General features: G+C 38.3%; 1 protein-coding gene across 1 annotated transcript in view; it reads right to left on the bottom strand.

Annotated features, from left to right (window-relative positions):
* LOC122817593 (tyrosine-protein kinase JAK2-like) overlaps nt 1–21559 on the bottom strand; it is an 876396-nt gene extending 854837 nt beyond the window's left edge. Inside the window, exon 1 of the mRNA XM_044090632.1 lies at nt 21456–21559. The gene's annotated coding sequence lies outside the window, so the exon portion shown is untranslated. The remainder of the gene's footprint in view (nt 1–21455) is intronic.
* Between the last annotated feature and the right edge of the window lie 882 nt (nt 21560–22441).

Here is a 22441-nt window from a genome sequence, read left to right on the forward strand (position 1 = left end):
TGTATGGTCAGGGTGTCAAGGTTTTGAGATGAGTAGCAGAGAAACTGTTCATAAACTGTATTCCGTAATCCTATGGTACAATATATTTATGTATCATGCAAACTAGAATGAACATACTGCATATCTATCTAGTTATCTATTTATGTCTCTCTCTCTCTCTCTCTCTCTCTCTCTATATATAAAGAGATATATATATATATATATATATATATATATATATATATATATATATATATATATATGTGTGTGTGTGTGTGTGTGTGTGTGTGTGTGTGTGTGTGTGTGTGTGTGTGTGTGTGTGTGTGTGTGTGTGTGTGTGTGTGTGTGTGAGTGTGTGTGTGTGTGTATACTATCATGAATAGTGCCATCCTAAGATCCATGCAAGTATAAAAGCAGAACAATGACTTCAAACGCATCTCTTCCATGCAGTTAATGTAACCTGTTTTGTGTATTATGCTGGATGTACTGTATTTGTATAACTTGATGTTGGAGCTTTTCTCCCCGGGCCTCCGCTGAAAATGGACCTGGTCCAGTCGGAATTTCCCGGTTAACAAATGTAAAATAAATAATAAATAAATATATGTCACCACAGCTCAGCAGTATAAACCCCGGAAGTATCTGCAACATGCAGTTAAACAAGAACACAAACAGCTGGAGCATATTTTTCCTAATCTATGTGTTAGTGACAGCACTTACCAACTCTTTGCTAAGCAGACCTGTCATTCCACTGTCCCATAGTTAACTATTACTCAGCAATGCTCAGCCTTCTCTCATTTTTGCAGTTCTTGATATCACCACAGGATACATTTTAAGTCATGCAATTTGTATTCCAGGAGTCAAGACTGTACAAGTTTAGTGTCGTATCTGGTCTCATAAAAAGTTTTTCCAGTGCAGAAGTCTCTCTGTTACAGTCAATTGGCTAAAATGTGGATATGAGTGCAGGTGAGGATTAAGTCGCCTGCCTAAACCTGCCATATTCCTGCCTTTTGGATAATGTAATGTGACAAATCCATCACAGAAGTCTGTCTTTCTTAGTATCACATTGCTGGATTTCCTTATTATGGATTCACAGCCTTCTTAGGAAAACTGTTGCATTTATCTAATGTCTTCTATGTCAAAAAAACTTCAAATTCTGCCTAAGTAAGCCTTCCTCCAATGTTATCATTTCTTTTTCTGAAAAAAAAAATAAAACTATCTTGTATTCTTCTAATTCTCTGAGGTACAGAACAGTTTCTGGAATGTTCTTGTGGTTTTCTCTTCTATAAGCATATGTATATTATGAGTTTCAGCTGCTTATCATGTACCGTGCGATGTAGAGTTTGATCTCTTTGTGTTATTCTCTTCCAAGCATGATCTATTATGTCAGTTTATTTAATTAATTAAGACCTCCTGAGTTGCAAGCATTACTTCATATATAATATCATTGAATGTACACATGGGTAAAATACATTTCTTGTTTGGTACACAAGTTTTACAATGCAGCTCACTGCCCCAAGTCTCTCTTGGATTCAGCAGATTTTTTTCTCTTATTTTAAGATCATTTTTGTTGTTGCTGTTCTTGTTTCTTAAATTATATGCATTTTTCCTGGAATTCCTTTAGTATATGTTTTACACAATAATATTAGCTCAAGCAAAATTGCTTAACTAGTTGGACTAATCCAGCATTTCTCAAATGGCCCATATTCATTTCATGAAGACATGAGCAAGTTTGAAAATTTTGAATACTTAAAATGTTAAGTAGTCTGTACAGTTTTTATATGGAATTAGACTAACTGCAGAAGAATATTAGATAATGATTATTGATAACCGGCTGCAACTCACCAGAAAAAAGATATGCTAAGTCAAATGTGTGTGTGTGTGTGTGTGTGTGTGTGTGTGTGTGTGTGTGTGTGTGTGTGTGTGTGTGTGTGTGTGTGTGTGTGTGTGTGTGCATCTATGTGTGTGCGCATGTGCATTCATGTTTGTGTGTGTGTCTGTGTGTGTATGTGTACTTTTGCATTCATGCATGCATGTGTGTGTGTGTGTGTGTGTGTGTGTGTGTGTGTGTGTGTGTGTGTGCACTTGTTTTCAATCATGCATGTGTGTGTGTGTGTGTGTGTGTGTGTGTGTGTGTGTGTGTGTGTGTGTATGTGTGTGTGTGTGGGCACGCATGCATGTCAGTGCATTTGGGGTAGTTAGGCTGCTTTTGTATAGTGCTTTTTTGTAGGTTAGGAGTGGCAAATTCTGTGATGTAGTCCAAGAAAATAGCAGTGATCACATGATTGACAAAGAGACAGGGAGGTAGTTTTAATTGATTCTTAAGGCTCTTATCATTAACGATATTAGCAGACAAAATACCCATTCAGCAATGTATGGCTAATGTTGTTCTGTTTTACTAAACCTAAACCACACTTATGTAAGAGTGATAGACAAAGTTATTCTTCAGCAGAATGGCTCAAGTTCACAGTGGCCTCAAAAATTAAAGCTTCAGAGGCAGTATAAATCAGAGCCACCGTGTAAGAAAATTACTGTTTATACAATTTGTTTTGACCATTTTTGTTCATAATGTATGGAGGACCATTAAGGTATTTATTAAGCAATACTTTTCTTGATCGCTTCTCCAGTGGATTCTGTTCCTTCTCCCTACTGACCCACTCAATCTCCATCTGGAAAGAGAGCTAGTCACCAGCCAACTTGGAAAAGATTCCGCCAATCCATTCACTGCCCAGGTTGAGGATCTTCTCAGCCCATTCATTCTCCAGGGAAAGGTGAGATGCATGCATGTCTTCATACACCTGTTATTCCCCAGGTTGCTCTGTGCACAAATTACTAGCCAATGTGTTTAGCAGGCTTATGCTGTATGTGTGTAATACCTAGAGCTTCCAGTCAATGTCACCCAAGCAGAGACACACAGCTGCTTGCGTCCCCTCCCAGGAAGGGGAAGCCAGCGTCAGCTGCCAAACACACTCCCATCCCTGATTCATCCTCTCCAGCACCTGTGCTGCTTATTAAGCACAATTCATTAGGGTCTCAATGAGGGTTTCATCCCTCTGTGCTGTGTGGGCAGGTTGGATATTTATTAAAAAATAAATTACAAAAGTAAATGAGCACTACAGCTTTGTAGCTCCATGTAATGAATCTTTGAGCTGCTTCCTTGTTCAAATTTGTACCAAACAACCTGGTCTTAGAGCTTGGCAAACAGCGTGCAGTGCACCGAACAACTCTGAGCACACTGGATCAATTCACTGTACAAGAAAATCATGTGGGGGGTGGGGGGTTATACTGGAAGTGGAAGCATTTTGCAGCATGTACTGTGAGCATGTTTAATAAGTTCTGAAATACTGTTTATCACAAATATTATGAAAACAGTTATATACACATTATCAGGTTATTCAGCTTTCAACAATAAAATAATATGTTCACCAAACCCTTTGATAATGAATAAATGCTGCCCCATCTGGTTTGTGATTTAGTGATATTTCAGGATATATTTTTGATATCACTAGAAATCAGAAATCTCTCCATGACAAATCGCAGTGCCTTAACATACTTGCCTAGTGAGCATCCTTTATAATATGGTCTTCAAATATTTATCTTAGATTTTTAATTCATGCTCATCTCCATTAGGCAATTTCTACCTGAAGCAGGCAAGACCAAATCTGTGAGATTAACATCTTCCCAGGTATTTGTGAAGTACAGCATTTTTACCCAGTCAGTAAGCATCAGGAAGAGGATAGGTCCCAGGAGGTGATGAACTAAAGACGTTATAAGCCCTTGTGTATGTATGTATGTTTCCTAAAAAGGCACAGCTTCTCTGTTCTGAAATATGGGTTCAAATATTTTCTGAAAGTTTTACAAGTCTATTTTTAAGTATGGTGTTGGTGGGGAGATCACTTTAGTCAGCATGCAAAACAACCAGTGAAATCTAGAGCTGTTTTCAAACTATTGCTCTTTAAAATGAGTCATACATCACACAAATGACTTAGTACAAGGGGACAGAAACATTTTTTTTAATATTAAGACATTGATCCATCAGTGAAGATACATAGTCTGTTACTACTACATTTTGCAGGTCACCAAACATTATAGCCATCATTATAGCATCACATTCCTGCAGAAGACATACCTGAATGTAAAGGCTACAACATGCAACTCAAAGTAATTATATTCATAATTACAAGGGGAAATGGAGAAAACATTTTGAAGTCTTCACTTTACAACCTTCTGACATAGTTCCTAAATGAATATCTTATTTTAATTTCATTTAATTTACAGCAAATATGTTTTGGCAAACTGCATATTTCTTCCATCATAAAGCCAACATCAGCCAGTTAAATTTTAGAAATGATTCTGCTCTGCATGGCTTTCACACAAGTAGACTAAAACTAATAATTATTTAAACTTTTACTGAACATCTAGACATGAATACAAGAGCACTAGATTTATACAACACAAAGACAGTGCCTGTTCATTACTGGTGCATGCTGCCAATTCAGCAGTTTCCTATAAGAAATCATTGGACTTCTCTGTATTAAGTAAGCAGATAATTAAAACAATGAATGCACAGACAACACATCTGGAAAATGCAACAGCTCTACTCCTTTCTGATATTATTTAAGACAGAGGATGTGTCCATTAAACAACTGGTTTTATGAATGGAAATGTTGCCAGATGTTTCCATTAAACAACTTGATCTTATGAGTAGTGAATCTTGTTTTAAGAGTGGAGAAGTTGTCAGCCATGTTTGTTAAATAAATTACATCTTGACTGAAAACAATTCCTGCTGTTTTCTTTTAATAAACTTTTTTAAGTGCTGGAAAGTGAGTGTGTGTGTGTGTGTGTGTGTGTGTGTGTGTGTGTGTGTGTGTGTGTGTGTGTGTATATATATATATATATATATATATATATATATATATAGGAACACTTCACAATGCCGAAATCCCGAAAGATCAAATTTCTTATGGCCGAGACCATATGATCGAACTTTTGGAATCTCGACATTGTGAACGAAGATCTGCATACAATGTGGAACAGGCAGGAGATTTCCCTTTTCTTCGCTGTAGTGTGATCTCAGAGTTGGAATATTTAAGTAGCGAGGGTGTGGGGGTGCAGCTTGCCCCCCTGCAATAATGGTGAGAAAGGTTTTTCTTTGGGTTTTTTTGGATTTAATAAAATAAAAAATGAGGCAAAAAACGGAAACAAACAGTTTTTTTGTATGTTAGCGCTTTCTTCAAGTTTAATACCTCAACTTCTTCAGACAAACAGAACAACCATATCAGATGCACTTAAATACCAAATACAAAATCACATGATCAAGGGTAAAAGTCATATAACCAAGCAATGTTAAACTTTTAAAGTGACCACATTACTTTTCTAAGAAAAAAATTTTGAATGCATATAAAGACATTTAAAATGCATTTAAAATACCATCTGCCCTCTGAAAAAACATTCAGCATCCTCATTTTTTAAAACATGCACAAACAAAAATACACAAATAATATAAAATTATAAACTATTCGAGTCAAACTCTTCAATTTCAGCATCCAGACTATAGAACATAGATCATTTAATCCTTGTCGATTATAGACATGTGTTCTAATCTGCCAAATTAACTTGCGCTACTCAAGTCTTAGGGTATGTGAACCTCCCTTTTCATAGGTTCATAGGTTCATAGGTAAGTACTAGGCTATCTGCCCATGGGCATTTATAAGCCTAGCCACAGAGTGATGGCTTTTGCCTCCCCATTAGATTAGTAACCTGGGCCTCTGTCAACAGGGCTCCTGAAGTGATCCCAGAGTAGAACTTACGATTACCCATCCACTCATCAAGATTTCTCTTGAAGAGGGTCAGAGAGGAGCTCTGTCGAATATGGATTGGGATTCTATTCCAGAGTGAGGGGAGTCGCTGGGACAGGAATCTATCCCTCCAGCATGTCCTGTTTATTGTTGTACATAGGTTCAAGTCACTAAAATGAGTGGTTCTGTGGGATCTCGTTTTTTGAGGTGAAACATGTCCATTAGTTCAGGGTTCGACATGGCCCTATAGGTCAGGCATAGGCCACTTCTGAGCAGACGGTAAGCGACTGAGAAGAGCTGGAGCATTTTTAGTCATGCTTCATAGGGTAATTGTTTAAGGCCCTTAATCCTCTTAGTGAGGTACTTCTGTGGTCTTTCTAGTTGTTGCAGGTGTCTAGTGAGGTACATCCCAAATGGGGCATTGTACTCTATTATGGGCCTAATGAGTAAGGAGTAAAGGGGCACAATCACCTCCTGGGATCTGGATGAGAAACCCTTTGTGATCAGGTGTGCCACATAGAAGGATTTCCTGACCATTTTGGCTGTGTGGTTATCAAAGGAGAGCATGCTATCTACTTGGGTACCCAGGTCCCTAATTACTTCTTCTGTACTTAGTGGATTCCCATCTATGTGATAGTTTGTAGGTACTTTGTTTTTCCCAAATGGGATTACTATGCATTTTTTGGCATTTAGCTTGAGGCCATGACTTTGACGCCAGGTGTTTGTCTCTGTGAGACGCTTTTGCAGGATGTCTGTGTCAGCTGGAAAGTCAATTATTGCACCCAATTTACAGTCATCTGCAAACTTGGTTAGCCACAGTCTCTCCGCCTTTGCCTGTACTTCGGAGAAATATATACCAAAAAGGAGGGGTCCCAAGACTGAGCCCTGTGGGACTCCGCTTGTGACTGGTTTAGAGTCAGACATGGCGCCTGCCACTCTTACCATGTGGGTTCTGTCTGAGAGCCAATTGGCAACCCATCTCGTGACATGGGGTTTGATATTTAAGCTGGTGAGTTTGTCTATGATTCCTGAGTGTAGGATGGTGTCGAACACCTTAGTGAGGTCCAGATATGCTGTGTGGACCACCTTCCCTTCATCTATGGCCTTGGTGACTGTTTCGAAGAAGTCGACCAAGTTCAGGAGGCAAGATCTGCCTTTGACAAAGCCGAACTGGGTGGGGTCCAGTGTCTGGAGGTTCCCAATGTCCCTGTAAATGAGCTCCATGATAATGCATTCCATGACTGTGCAGACCAAGCTAGTCAACCTTATAGGGCGATAGTTCCCAGGGTCAGTTGTGGCACCACCTTTGTGGAGTGGTACGACTGTTGCTGTACGCCATTCTTTGGGTACATAGCCTGTAGAGAGGCTGAGTTTGAATAGTGATTTGAGATGGGAGGTTAGTTCATTTTGAAGCTCGTGTAAGACACAACATGGGATAGCATCTGGTCCCACTGATGCTGCGTTTTTGGCCTTTGCAAGGGCTGTCTTTACTTGTGTGTCTGAGATATCTAGAGCGCCACATTCTTCTGGGATGGGTGCTAGCGCCTTTGGTGGAGAGGGGGGGTGAAGTTTGCACTGAACTTGTCAGCCAGGATGTTGGCAATGTCGGTTGGTTCAGTGTATTTATGGCCATTATGTACTAGCTCGGAGCATATCTGAGAGTTTGCCCCTAGACTCTTGACATAGTTAAAGAAGGCCTTGTGGTTATCCTTAGTCATTGGCTATTTTTCTTTTGAAGTTGGCCTTGGATGATTTAATGAGGGAGTGCAGTTTTTTACTGATGTTAATCAGAGATGCCTTCTTATTTTGGGATTTTGTTCTATCTTGCAGGAGTTTCCTCCTTCTGTTGTAAAGTTTATTTATGGCCGGGGTCCACCAGACTGGCTTTCTCTTTTTTGAGGAGTTGGTCTTGGTTTTACCTGGAATGGCTCCGTCCATGCATTCTTGAAGGTGTTCATAGAATGCACTTGTAAAGGATTCTACCGATGGGTCATCATTTTCCATTTGATTGGGAGCTTTGAAACTTCCCACCTTGGTCTTGAGGAGTGTGAAGTTGGCTTTAGAGAAGTTTTTTACCTTGATTTCCTTGACTGGGGGGGGGGGGTCGGGATGTGGATGTCCAGTGTGATTAGTTTGCGATCTGATCTTACCAGTGATGAGTTTACCTCAGGTGTGGAGCATAGGTTCCCCATGTTGGTGATGACCAGGTCCAGTATTTTGTCACCTCTTGTGGGAGTGGTGACCAGCTGTTCAAGGGTGTTTGAGTTTATAAACTCAAGGAAGCATTGAGCTAGGGTGTTTGAGCTTGAGTAGTTTTCCCAGTCAATGTTTGGATAGTTGAAGTCACCCAGTAGCATGGTGTTGGGTAGAATCTTCATACTTTCTAATGTTCTCAGGAATGCTGTGTGAGGGTCCTGAGACAAAGTGGGAGATCTGTAGCAAGCTATAAATTGAATAGTCAACTTACCCGCTGTCAATTGCACTTGGATGGTCTCAGATTCCACGTGCTGTGCTACTAACCTGGAGGTGTGGGTGTTCTTGATGAATATGGACACACCCCCTCCTTTTGTGTTCCGGTCCTGGTTTTGGGACCTAAAGGTATGGCAGGAGTTATAGCCTGGTAGTGCTGGGGTGCTCTCTGGAGCCTTGAACCAGGTTTCTGTCACTGCACATACATCAATTTCTTCCATACTAAGGAGAGCCTTGAGTGCATGCATTTTGAGGTTTAGACTTCTGGCATTGAGCAGCATTACCCTCAGTTTTTGTTTATTATTGTTGTTTATGGAGTTGGGTTTGTCTTTTGAGCCTTGCCTAAAAAAGGCAGTATTGGGGTGGCAAGAGTCTTGGCAAGTATTCGAAAGCCAAGCAAGAAACAAAAACAAACTTAGAACTTTTGAAATGCGAAAAAGAAACCAATAAAAAACAAAGGAGCCGGCAACTGTAACGAAACCTGTTTTACTTAGCGCTTTCAGTAAAAACAATGCTTCACCTTCTTCAGATAAAAAACAAGTCAATTAAGGCTGTTTAAATACTCTTACACCAAGTAGTTAACAAATTAACAAATTAATTAACCATCCAATAAACAATTAACCTACTAGCATTCATAAAAGTAAAAAGCACAATCCATGTACACTCAAAATTACAATCATAATAATAAAAAACCTTCATAGTAATGAAAAATGTTTTCAAAGGGACTTTTAGTAACAGCTCCAAAAAGCCTCTATAATCACAAATATATAGGTAGAACCAATAAATAGAACAAGACATACTTATCAAGATGTCTAAAAATAATGTATGTGTTTGAATTAACTTAAGAAAATAATGTTTGTGCAACTAAGAAATGTATATACAAGTACATTTCATCGTCTCAAAGATAACCATTTAAGCACACATTTAATGGATATCTGTTCATTGAGACCAGGGGATACGTAGGCAGTTGTCCTGATCTGCCACATTAGCTCATCAATTTCCAATAGAAGTTGCCATGGGCCACCCCTTAAGTCAGGACATCTACGATGTAAAACTACAAATTTAAAACAATGGTCTGGATACTCAAATAGATGTTTTGCCAAGGCATTGTTCATGTCCTTTTTAATAATGGCATAGTTGTGCTCATATACACGCTGCTTTAATTTTCTTTCAGTTTTGCCTATATAAAAGGCAGTACACTGGTCACACATAGCGGCATAAATCATGCCTCTAGATTCACAATTGAATCTACCCCTAATAAGATACAATTGGTCGTTGATCACGACCTCTTTTTTAACCAGGATGCTTTTACATTGTGCACATGCCCCACATTTAGACATACCATGGGGACCTAACACTTGTGGTTTTCTCCTTTTTTCAAGTAGTGTTTTAAGATTAAAATTCCTTCTGTAGGTAATCTTAAGTTGCAAACCCAGTTTACCACACAGAATTGGGTCCTCAGTAACAACCCCCCAATTTTTGTTCAGTAACTGCCTAATAGAAGCATAGTTAACTGAAAATGTACATAGGAAACTGGTGTGATGGACATTATTGTTGGCAAAACAATGATCAACCTCTTGTTCAATATTTACTAGTACTTCGTCCAAAAATTGTTCGCCTAATAATGGTTTAAAATAACCCTCGTGTCTTTTAGACACTACTTCATCTCTAATTTTTATGATTAAATTAACCGGATAACCTCTATTAACAAACATTTTTTCTAGATTCTGACATTCTATTACAAAGTCACAGAAATCTGTGACCATCCTTGCTGCTCTCACCATTTGACCTTTCACAACCGCCTTCTTGTGATGGAAAGGATGAGAGCTGTCATAATGCAGGAAGGTGTTGGAGTAGGTAGGTTTTCTATAAATTTTACTTTTGTATTTAAGGTTCGAGCCATCCTTATATAAAAGAATGTCCAAAAAGTTGATGCTGTTTTCATCCACTTGATACGTAAAATCTAAGAAGTTAGTCAACTTTACAATGTCTGCTATAAAAGAAGGAACAACTTCTTTTTGACCTTTCCACATAAGAAACATGTCGTCCTGGTACCTAGTGTACCAGGAGACATGTTCTTTAAACATTGGGTGTGTGAACAATAACTTGTTCTCCCAGTGTGCCATGATGACGTTGGCAAAGCTACCCCCACAAGGGGAGCCCATGGCCACCCCTGATGTTTGTAGAAACAAGTCCCCCTCAAATGCTATAAAATTATTAAACAACACTAATTCCAACAAGGTTTCAATAAGATAAATAGTGTTCTCCGGGACTTTCCTGGTGAACAAAAATTCTCTAATCCACTCTAGGCCAAGGTTATGAGGTATTACAGTATAAAGGTCTTTCACGTCAATAGTCACAAAACATATGTCAGCTTGATAGTCTAGTTTATCTATATTGCGTAGAAAGGCCCACGAGTCCTTGCAAATCTGTAATTCTTTTTCAATAAAGGGCTTCAATAGACTATCCACATACTTTGCACAAGCATATGTTATAGACCCACGTCCATCAACAATAGGTCTAAAAGATGGGTTAGAAATTGGCTTATGTAGTTTTGGGATACCAAAAAAAGCTGGTACTTTTGGAGCTAACATAGATAAATATTGGTGTAAATCCACATCAATATATGATTCCAAAAACAGGTCTTCCAAAATAGTTCTAACCTTCCTATAAGCTATGTTTAGTTCGTTAATTGAAACCTTCCTATAAACTTTGGAATCTAGGTGTTTTCTCATATGACCAACATAATCATTGTGGTCCATCAGGACCAACCCTCCACCTTTGTCTGGTTTCAATGCACGTATGTCACAAGTGTTAAGCAGATGAATAAAATCATATTCAATTGACATAGTGTTGGTGTTGTTGTTAACCTGTCTAGAGTTGGCTTTATGCAAGGCTCTAAGGTCAAGTTTGCACATTTTTTCAAATAAACTCAGCTTAGGGTGCAAAGGAGGGTGAAAAACACTAGAGACCCTTTGAGAATTAGTCAACAATGAATTATTACCTAGTAATACATTCAGATTTAACTTGCGGACATATAATTTTAAGTCTATAAGAGTTTTAACAAAGTCCATCTTTCTACTAGGCACAGAGGTTAAACCCTTAGAAAAAAAGTTGACCCATTCTTGCGTGATGTTCAACTCTGTAAAGTTGTATATACTAAAGTCTCCTTCAATACTTTTACAAATAGAAGGAATAGGTCTATAACAGTGTTCCATCACTATCTCCTCCTCTGCCTCCTCCTGTTCCGTTACGGAAGTTGTTTTCTGTTCACCTGACAATTGTTCCTTTGGCCTTTTAAGGTCTCCTGAAAACCCTGTTGATTAGAAACCACTTCCTCATCTTCACTAGTGTTGTCCACATTGAGCCCTCCATTACTGTTGTTATCGTGGGGCAAGTTATTGCTCTTAGGGGCGTTATTGTTGTTGAGCCAATCACTACGTTTCAACTGTTGCATAGGTTGCTCGTTGGTAGTGTTTTGAGGCTCACCCAGTTCACTCACAAAGTGAACCCCTACTGATTTGTTAAAGGCATTAGAAGTGGAAGAATTATAGGCAGGAGGTCTCGGATAAGCTTTTTTACTGGCGTAGTCATTAACATCACGTATTATTTATTTTTTTTCTTTTTAACAGTCAATAACTTCGCCATGCTAGCCTCAATACTCGTGAAAATACGAGAATAGTCATACTTAAAAGACATAAAGTCAACATGATTAAGAATCTGATGTTCAAGTAACTCTAAATAAGTTTTTAAGTCACTAACTTCCACACTGTAGAAATTAATTAAGGCTCCCAAAAACTCAAAAACCTGTCTGTCAAATATTCGAAAGCCCAAGGGTGACAGGTGCAAGCAGTCTCTGGCGAAGCAACGTGGCTTGTCAAGCATGTCATCCCAGGCTGACAAGTACTGGATCCCCTTTGAATGACACCAGTAGTTTAACCAATTGTTGAAACTGATCATTTTTTCTTCATATGCTGGCATCATTTTGGGTGAGGGCAGGATGCTACAGAGAGTCAGAGTCATACCAGCCTGGGCTACATGGTCAGAGAGCTCCTCCATGTCTCTTTTCATGTAGTCCAGGGAGGTACGTCTCAGGTTATTTACGCCAACATGTACAATGACAGAGTCATATTTGTACTTGTTGTGGAGTGACCTGAGTGCATGTGTTATGTGGCGGATTCTGGTACCTGACTGGCAGCTTACGGTAACCTTCTCCTTGCTCAGTCTAGTGAGTGGGACGTCTGTGTGCTTGATGATAGAATCACCGATTACTAGTGTGTTAGGTGTGTTATTTAGCCTTAGGGGCTGTTTTTGCTTGGCACACTGACATTGTAATGTATGTGTTACCTGGTTTCTCTTGTGGGGTGGGGGTTGCTTGGGTGTATGCTTAGGAGGTCTCTGTTGTTTAGGCAGGTTCTTATTTAGAGCCTCCGAGTATGTTTTTGCGTGTTTCTGAGAGATGTTTTCTGGTGCAGCTATGGCTGGTCTATGTGAGTCTGGTAATGTGGTGCTAGTGTTGCCCTTCTCCTTGTGACTGGTTGATCCAGTCGTGGGTTGAGAGAGCTTAGCCTCCAGTTTGGCTGTATAGCTGCATCTCTCACATATGTTTGTGTTGGTTGGGAGGAGGAGGGGGTTGTCTGTGTACATGAGGCAATTGTAACATTGCCTCAGGATGCCCAGATTCACCAGCTGGACTGGAGAGCACACCTGAAGCTGTCCCTTGAACATGCCTGAATAGATGGTTGGGACTGTACTGCTGATTGGATGAGTAAAGAGCCTTATACTTCCTGAGTATAGGGCTGAAGTGCAAGCTGTAAGCTAGTGCTAGTTTTAGTGAGTTTTAGTAAGTGCCGGTCTTAAATTGCCTTATTTCTAGTGCTGGGTTGAAGTGTTTCAAGTTTCAAGGGAAAAACTGAAGTACAGACTTCGTGGAGCCTGGAATAGTTTAACCACAGCTAAACAGTGTTGCGTGGTGTGCAAACCCGCGCAAAACCACGCTAAGCGGTTTTTATACCAGGGAGATCAAAAAGGATAGAAATTAGCCCAAAATGGCCAATGAGCTACAAGTTGCTGGGCTGGGACCACTCCTACAGGGACAGAGAGGCTGCTCAGAGTTCCCTCTCTCACCGTGAACAAGGAAGCCACCTAATTATCCAAGTATGATATGGGCAACACAGGAACCTTTACCACAGTCCTGGATTCAGCAAAGCCTGAAAACTGGACTAGACTAGTTCAGAAAGGCAGGAAAACAAGGAATTTTTTGTGTGTTTTTTTTTTTTTTTTCCAGAAACAACAGAAATGCAGAGCTTAAATTACTTTAAATACACAGAGGAGGCTAGCGCACTTGAGTGTGTAGCCTGCGACTGTGTTACAGGTAACTTAAATGCAAAAATGACAAACAGCAACTTTTTTTCAAGTGCAACAAAGAAATAAGTACACTAAGCAATGCAGATAGCACTAGGGATCCACAGGAGTGCTGAAAAGTCGCATTTTAGGTGGAATTAGCGTTTCAGGGAAACAACAAGCAAAAACAATACTTAATCAAGTTCAAAGTCTCTCTTTTGTCTCTTGGTCACTTGTAGGACTCTGCAGGGCACCACGAGGAGCTTTTATACCAGGGAGATCAAAAAGGATAGAAATTAGCCAAACATGCCCAATGAGCTACAAGTTGCTGGGCTGGGACCACTCCTACAGGGACAGATAGGCTGCTCAGAGTTCCCACTCTCACAGTGAACAAGTAAGCCACCTAACTATCCAGGTATGATATGGGCAACACAGGAACCTTTACCTCAGTCCTGGATTCAGCAAAGCCTGAAAACTGGACTAGACTAGTTCAGAAAGGCAGGAAAACAAGGATTTTTTTTGTGTTTTTTTATTGTTTTTTTTTTTTTTTTTAGAAACAGAAATGCAGAGCTTAAATTACTTTAAATACACAGAGGAGGCTATCGCACTTGAGTGTGTAGCCTACGACTATGTTACAGGTAACTTAAATGCAAAAACGACAAACAGTAACTTTTTTTCAAGTGAAACAAGGAAATAAGTACAGTAAGCAATGCAGATATCACTAGGGATCCACAGAAGTGCTGAAAAGCCACGTTTAGGTGACATTAACATTTCAGGGAAATAACAAGCAAACAAACAACAAGCATACAGACAAAGCTAGATTCAGCAGGCCTGGATCTAGTCTATGCTACAGCAAACAAGGTGTACCAATTTCAGTAAGAAACAGTTCAAATATGCAGGCACTATAAGCACTATGAGCCCTCAATTAGCAGTTACCAACTTAGAAGGATGTAAGCTACCTGTCCTGCCACCACAGTGCAGGCCACAAACCTTCCTAATGTAAAACAACTGGTCTGAAGCCCAAGTGCTTAATCCAAAAGACTTAGAATGATAGCTACACTTTAATCAAGTTACTACCAAGCAATAATAAATACAACTGAATACTTTAAAGAATGCCTGGATTAGTGTTCAAGTTATACAAACAAAGCTAGATTCAGCAGGCCTGGATCTAGTCTATGCTACAGCAAACAAGGTGTACCAATTTCAGTAAGAAGCAGTTCAAATATGCAGGCACTATAAGCCTTTAACCAGAAATTCCCAGCTCAGAAGGGCAGATTCCAGCCTCTCCTCCCACAAGAGTGCAGACCACAAACCCTCTTAATGTAAAATAACTGGCCTGAAGCCCAAGTGCTTAAACCAGAACTAATACACTTTTAGAATAACAGACACTGAGCCCTCAATCAGCAGTTCCCAACTTAGAAGGATGTAAGCTACCTGTTTTGCCACTACAGTGCAGACCACAAACTTTCTTAATGTAAAACAACTGCTCTGAAGCCAGTAGTGGCCAGTCAGGGAATCGAGTCCCGAGATCGTCTGCCATCTCCGGATTTGTTTCAATTTCCCGCCAGCCTCCACTTTATTTGTTTTTTTTTTTTTGATTTGTAATTATACCTCCACACGCTCAAGATAAGCAAATTAAACTGTTGCTTGGCAAGGAGTTTATTGTTTAAAGCATTTCCCAGGGCCAGTATTTATATGCAGTCCCATATGTAATCAAAGAATCATAATCAAAATCTGTAAGCGAACGTTTCTCGTTATTAAACGAACTGTAAATGAGTTAAAGCAGGTTGGTTCTGCGTTCGTTGTTTTTTTTTTTTTTTTTTTTTTTTTTTTTTTTTTTTTTTTTAAGAAGACCTTTTTTGGTCTTTTTTTTGACGTGACTGACGTTTTTTTTTTTTTTTTTTCCCTATCTGCGTTGCTGGAAATCTGGCAACCCTGTCTGAAGCCCAAGTGCTTAAACTAAAAGGCTTAGAATGAGTTACACCAAGCAGTAATAAATACAACTGAGTACTTTTAAGATGATGCAAAAGCAAAATAAAGTAGGAAGAAACACAAATACAGTAAAAGCAGATAAAAGAAGAACAATATTTTTTTTTATTTTTGAGTGAGCAAATGAGATGGGCCCAGGAGGAGTATCCAAGTGCAAATTTACAAGAGGGGCGGGCAGATTCAAAGCCACCAAGATTAACACCAAAACAAAAACAGGGAGGGTAGGTGGGCACCTACTGAAAAAACAGAGTCACAACTTCCAGCTAGATATTGCAATGCAACACAAACAAATTAATTTAAAGTGTGTATTATTTGAAAAAAGTGCAGGTAAAGATTTACTTAACTTCACTTATACATTCAGTTGATTGCATGCAGGTCTTAGCTGGCCAAAGCTCACAGTTTAAGCAGAAAATAATTTAAACTGTACCACTTATATAAGGCAGAAACTGAATAACAATGAAGTGAACTACCCCCACTTATCACTGGCTATGCAGGTTTTTTAACATCATACATCAACTTGATCTATCACTCTGAATAAAAATGAGTGACCTGGCTGATTTAGCTAAAGCACTTTCCAACCTCCCTTTTCTAATATTATATAAGTGTTCATACACATGCTCTCTTAATTTACGGTTAGTCTTGCCTATGTAAAAACTAGGACAAGACTGGCACTGGACTAAATACACCACTCTACTGGAATTACAGTTGTACTCACCCTTACAAGTATACTTTCTCCTTTTCAGTGTGTATGTGTAACCCACATCCATATGCTTACAATAGGCACAGGCCTCACATTTAAACATACCTTCTTTCCTTGTCAGTCCCGAATTTTTAAATTCTAATAACTCTTTCAGGTTTTGAGCTCTTCTAAAAATAAATTTAGGGATAGCATCTAGTTTATTCACTAAGGACCCTCTGATGCTATTACACTCCAATTCTTAATCAAGACCTGCTTAATGTTGCCAGCATCAATATTATAAGGGGTTATAAAAGTCAAGAGATAGTTTACTATTTCACTTTGTTGGATATTATCACTCACTGTACCCCCATTTTCCATCATACATTGTCCACCACCCAGGATAGCTTAGAAATAACCTGCATTCCTTTTCATTTGAACTTCATTCACCAATTCTTCAAGTAAGGGTGCCAGGTAGCCTCTCTTCGAAAACATTTGGACTAACAAGTCACATTCAGTCATGAAATCAAAATTAGTAGTGTACATTCTGGCTGCTCTTATGAGCTGTCCCTTCACAACAGATTTTTTCTGATACCAAGGGTGAACACTAGTAAAGTGAAAAATGGAGTTTGAACATCTTTGCTTTATAACATCTATTCTGTCTATCCTTAGACAAGTCCATGTCTAAAAATGCTATCCTCTCTGTATTGAATGTGTGGGTGAATGTTAGAAATTCTGTTGTTCTATTACAGTATTCAATAAATTCGACAAATAAATCATATACACCCTTAAATATAATAAAAATATCATCCAAAAATCTGGTGTAGTAAAAAATGTGCTGAATAAAGAGATTATTATTTAATACAAATTCACTCTCCCAGTACGCCATAACTAAGCTAGCCAAACTGACTCCTACTGGGGAGCCCCTGGCTACATCCTTTTTCTGCAAATAATATTTACCCTCAAACAAGAAGAAATTATCGCTCAAAATAATATCCAATAATTCCTGTATAAGGGAACCATTAGTGTTACTAACACCCCTCTTAGCTAAAAGTAGGCTCACCCATTCAAGTCCTAGATCTTGCCAAATTACAGAATAAAGGTCCTTCCCATCTACAGTAGCAAAGTTAAAATCAAGTTCGAAATTTAAACTATTGATGTTCTCCAAGAAGGACCATGAGTTTTTGCAAATATAAGGTTCCTTCACTATATACTTCTTCAAAAAAGTATCTACAAACTTAGCTAGGGGGTACGTAATGGAATTCCTACCATTCACAATTGGCCAGAAAGCGGGATTTAACACATCTTTGTGAACTTTCAGGATCCCAAAAATCACTGGAATCCGAGGGGCTGGCATAAAGAAATAATTCAATAAAGCAAGATCAATACAACTCTCTATAAACAAGTCATTCAAGTAAATGTTAATTCTCCTATACACTTGGTTCAGTTCATTCAAGGAAACCAAAATATATGTGTCAGTGTTTAACATATTGAGCATTCTCTCATTATAATCAAAAATGTTCATAAACACAAGTCCCCCACCCTTTCAAGTTTGGAAACCCGCATTCCACTTTTTCTTAAATTTTCTAACATTTCCCATTCAGCAGGTTGAACATTAATACAATTCCTCTTTCTGCTCTTTTTATTACTATCCATATTTCTTAAATCTATTCCTCAAATACGCTCAAATAAATGCAATATTGGATTCAGTGGTGGATTAAAAATACTTGGAACCCTGAATTCGGACATTTCACAATTATTCCCATTAAACAACAGATTCAGGTTCAACTTACAAGTGTACAGTTTCAAGTCAATCAAAGTCCTGCTCACATCAAAATTTTTACTTGGCAAAAAAGTCAAACCTTTGAACAAAAAGTCTACTAAGATACTGTTTACTGCATAGCTTGAATAATTAAAGATGTTAAAGTCCCCGTCTGAATTTTTTTACAATATTTAGGGACCAATCATTTCTCCTTCCATTTGGAACCCTATATTCAGTAGTCAATTCAGTTACTGCAGTGTTAAAAACAAGTACCTCATCTGTTCTTACCGACGACAGTTCCTCTTCCTATTGTTGTTCCTCCCTAAGTTGCTGTTCTTCCAAAGTTCTCTTGGATGTGATTCTGGCCCCTGCGATAATTGGGTTCCTATCAGCATCTCAAACGCTGACAATATTGAATCTGATATTGTTGCATCGAGAATGCTGAAAGTGCAGAATGTCAAACGGGTAAACAGAAATCTCCGTAAGAGGAGATTTCTGTTTACCTCAATGTAGTGCGATCTCGTAGTTGGTATGTTTAAGTAGCGGGGTGTGGGGGGTGCAGGGGGGCTTGCCCCCCCTGCCTACACCAGATAGTTCCTTTTTTTGTTTTTTTTTTTATTGGTATTCAAAAATTGGATAGTTCGATCATGTCAGTTTGACATTTAGTGATTCAAACTATTCAATTTTCGAATTGCTGATATAGATGCAGATAATTTTGATTATTCTGTTTGTTTGGGGGATTGAAATCGCCCTGAGAACTAAAATTTCGATTTCTAATTCTTTCACTTTGTCGCAGGTCATTGAGAGTCCCATCCTGTTTCTCCCCACCATCATCATTACACTGCTGGTTTTCATATTCATCCAGACTTCCTTCAATGGTATTGGGAGCCGGGATTTTTTTGGGATTTATTTTATGATGTCAAGTTTCCGAAAGTTCGATCATATGGTTTTGGCCATATGAAATTCGATCTTTCAGACATTCAGCATTATAAAGTGAATATATATATATATATATATATATATATATATATATATATATATATATATATATATACACACACACACACACACACACACACACACACACACATAAATGTATACACACACACACACACACATATATATATATATATATATATATATATATAGAGAGAGAGGAGTGTCTCAGGTAACAGCAAAGCTCTTTTGAGCATTGAGCAAAACATCAACGTTTTTTACATGTATAAATGTGTGTATGTATTATTCATATATGCATTAATTATGACAAAATGTACAACATACTGGCATTATAATGTTTCCAACAACCAGTATTACTATCTTCTATTGGATCTGCACACTATGTTACCTCTCTTCCTCCCCTCTTTAGATTATTTCCTACTATTTTCTTCTCTAGTCTTCTATCATTCCACTCACTGCCTTCTCTTTCTCTCTTCCCTTTATCTTTACCTATTTTCCCGGTGACATGTCCCCTATATTTACTCCTGTCTAACACAACCTGTTTTTTCTGTGCTTTCTACCTTCCAAGTAAATAAATCATACCTCATCTCAGTACTAACTTCCACCCATCCTGTTCTCCTCACCATCCCAGTAGACATGCACACACACACACACACACACACACACACACACACACACACACACACACACACACACAAAAACACATTTTCTCCCCACCTTCTCTCTCTCTCTCTCTCTCTCTCTCTCGCACTCCTCCCCCTCTCCTTTTTTCCCTTTCCTGCTCCCCTCAACCACCATCCTTTTTTTGTTGAACCCTATCTCTGTCCTGTGTTCATTGTTCATCTATTCTTTCCCCTACACTGGCCTCAGTTTCCCAGCACTTGTTATGGTGGAGGACAGGCAAGTGCTCAGTAAACATTTCTTTGTCTCATTTACTTCCATCATTTATCAGAATATTGTAGACACCATGACAAATTCCATCCTCAAAATGTGAACTATTTGAAAACCCAGAGATTCAACCCATCTCAATTTCTCAAGACTGACTATTTGTTGCATCTCTGTTTAAGCATAAAGTGAACCATCAACGCCTGATTTCTTCATCCTCCTTTGTCAAAGGTACTACTTCCGGAAAGATGAGAATACTGTGATGCAAATGTTATCTGCATGAGCAGATCTATACAGAGAAACAGAAAGCAGCAGGAATGAATATAAGGGGAAATACAACTCGGTTAATTGCCGAGCATGCACAAGTTCAAAATATAAACAGCATTGCAAAACATATTTTCTAAATGAACTGCCTTCCAGTCTTACTGCAGTCGTAAATTCTATCACTGTGTCAGAGGGAGGTTTCTTTGCCTCTAGTCCTACTAGCGGTATCTTAATTAAAGCAAAAATATCAGAAATAAGTAAAACAAGTGTCTTTACACAGAGGTTGTTCAGCCTTGGAGTCAGTGTAATATAAAGCTCAGGGGTGTAGTGACAAAATCCCCATTTTAGGGTGCAGAAGGACTACACCCTCTAAAAAATAATTTTAAACACATTATTGTTTTATGTCTAATGTGCTGATTCAGTTGTCAGCAGTTTGCTATACTAAAAGCCTACATAAATAAATAAATAAATAAATAAATAAATAAATAAATAAATAAATAATGCATGAGAAACTGCATAATAAAACTGTTTCCATGGTTACTTGGCTGGTGGTGGGACTGTAATACCAACACCTAGGTGCTGACTTACAACGTTCTATACTGGCGATATGTGTATACCCCATATTGTATTTGTCATTATCCAATAGTTTCTGATTCTGTTTCCATTCTCCCTTTGGGCAAGGGGTGAATACTAAACTGATACTAAAGTGGTATAGCTGAGAAAGTGAAAATGTAATAACTACTTGGGGATGGATGAGAATACTGTGATGCAAATGTTATCTATATCAGCAGATCGATACAGAGAAACAGAAAGCAGCAGGAATGAATACAAGGGAAAACACAACTCAGTTAATTACCGAGCACGTACAAGTTCAAAATATAAACAACATTGCAAAACATGATTTCTAAATGAACTGCCTTCCAGTCTTACTGCAGTCGTAAATTCTATCACTGTGTCAAAGGGAGTTTTCTTTCGTTCTAGTCCTACAGAGTAAATAAAACAGGTTATTTCCTCAATCATATTCTCACATCCATACTCCCCTGACTGATCTGTATAAAATAAGATCTCTGGTCTGACTTTCAAAGCGTTCATTCACAGAGCCACAATAAAGATTTATTTATTTGGTTGCTTCTTTCTGTCTTAGGCATATAATGCTAGCAATTCAGATATAAATCTTGAAATCAAATCATGAAAAATTAGGCAACATGAAAAATATGATGGTATTTAGAATAAAACAACACAGTAACAGAAATGAAATCATATTTAAACAGAGAGACAAGGAGAACAATAGTAAACTAGACAAAGTGCTATACAATCAATGTTCATTTTACTATACCTGTTGTAGTACTTGTCACTTTGTTCAGTGTTTCATTCCATGCAGCAAATATCCAGAGTATGAATACCTCAGACAATGTTGTCGCACTCTGTACAGGAAGGTATGCTGTGTGCTCTAAAGACATAGCATGTGTCACTGTTGTCTTTCCTTTGACACTTGTGTGCATGTGTGTGAGTTTGAGGTGGTTGTAATTTCCTGCCTTTCAGTTTATCTTTGCTGTGAACTTCCTGTGACTAACCAAACTGTATCACTTAGCAAAAGCGTAACTTTATTAAAAGCTAGTGAAGGCAAACTACATGTTTTACATCTGCTACATTTAAATAAGTGGCTGGCATCATAACACAAAGAAGGCCAAAAACCATCCCTCTCATTCTTTCAAGTACATTGCCATTGACCATGTCGATTTAGGACTCAGAGGTGGACCATCTAATGAATTCCTTGAATACAAGAAACTCAGGTGGCAGCTGAAATGTAATGCTACTGGTTTCCCAGGACTAAACGACATGCCAAAATTAAAAGCATCTAAGCATAAAGCATATAAGTTTTGTACCACTGCTAAAATTTAATTTGAAACTGTTTTAATCAAGGGGCTGATTTTTAAATAAATTCATTTTAAACATTTTGCTTTTTAGTTATGTGTCAAATGCTTTTAAAGATGTTTTGTTATGAATTTGTTATTAAATGAAAATGTTTCTTTAAATTTATTCATTAACTCAGTAATTGTTCTGGTCATGTATTTCTTAAATGTTATAAAACAGGGTGTTCCAGACTTGATGTTATTCTGATGAAGTCCACTGTACCTGAATGGAAACTCTAAATGTGTTTATTAAAGTGAGGTGCCTCAGTTTCTGGTTCTTTCTTTTTTGTTTTATCAGTTTGCAGTGTATTCTAAGAGTTTCTGAGTTTGTGTGTTGTTATGGAAGGAGTTTTGGGAGCTGAAAGCCCTTTGTTTGCATCTTGCACAGAACTGGTAGCCTCTATAGGCA

This window comes from Protopterus annectens, chromosome 13.part0, assembly GCF_019279795.1.
Source record: "Protopterus annectens isolate FY-2018-M chromosome 13.part0, PAN1.0, whole genome shotgun sequence".
In the NCBI taxonomy this organism is placed as follows: domain Eukaryota; kingdom Metazoa; phylum Chordata; order Ceratodontiformes; family Protopteridae; genus Protopterus; species Protopterus annectens.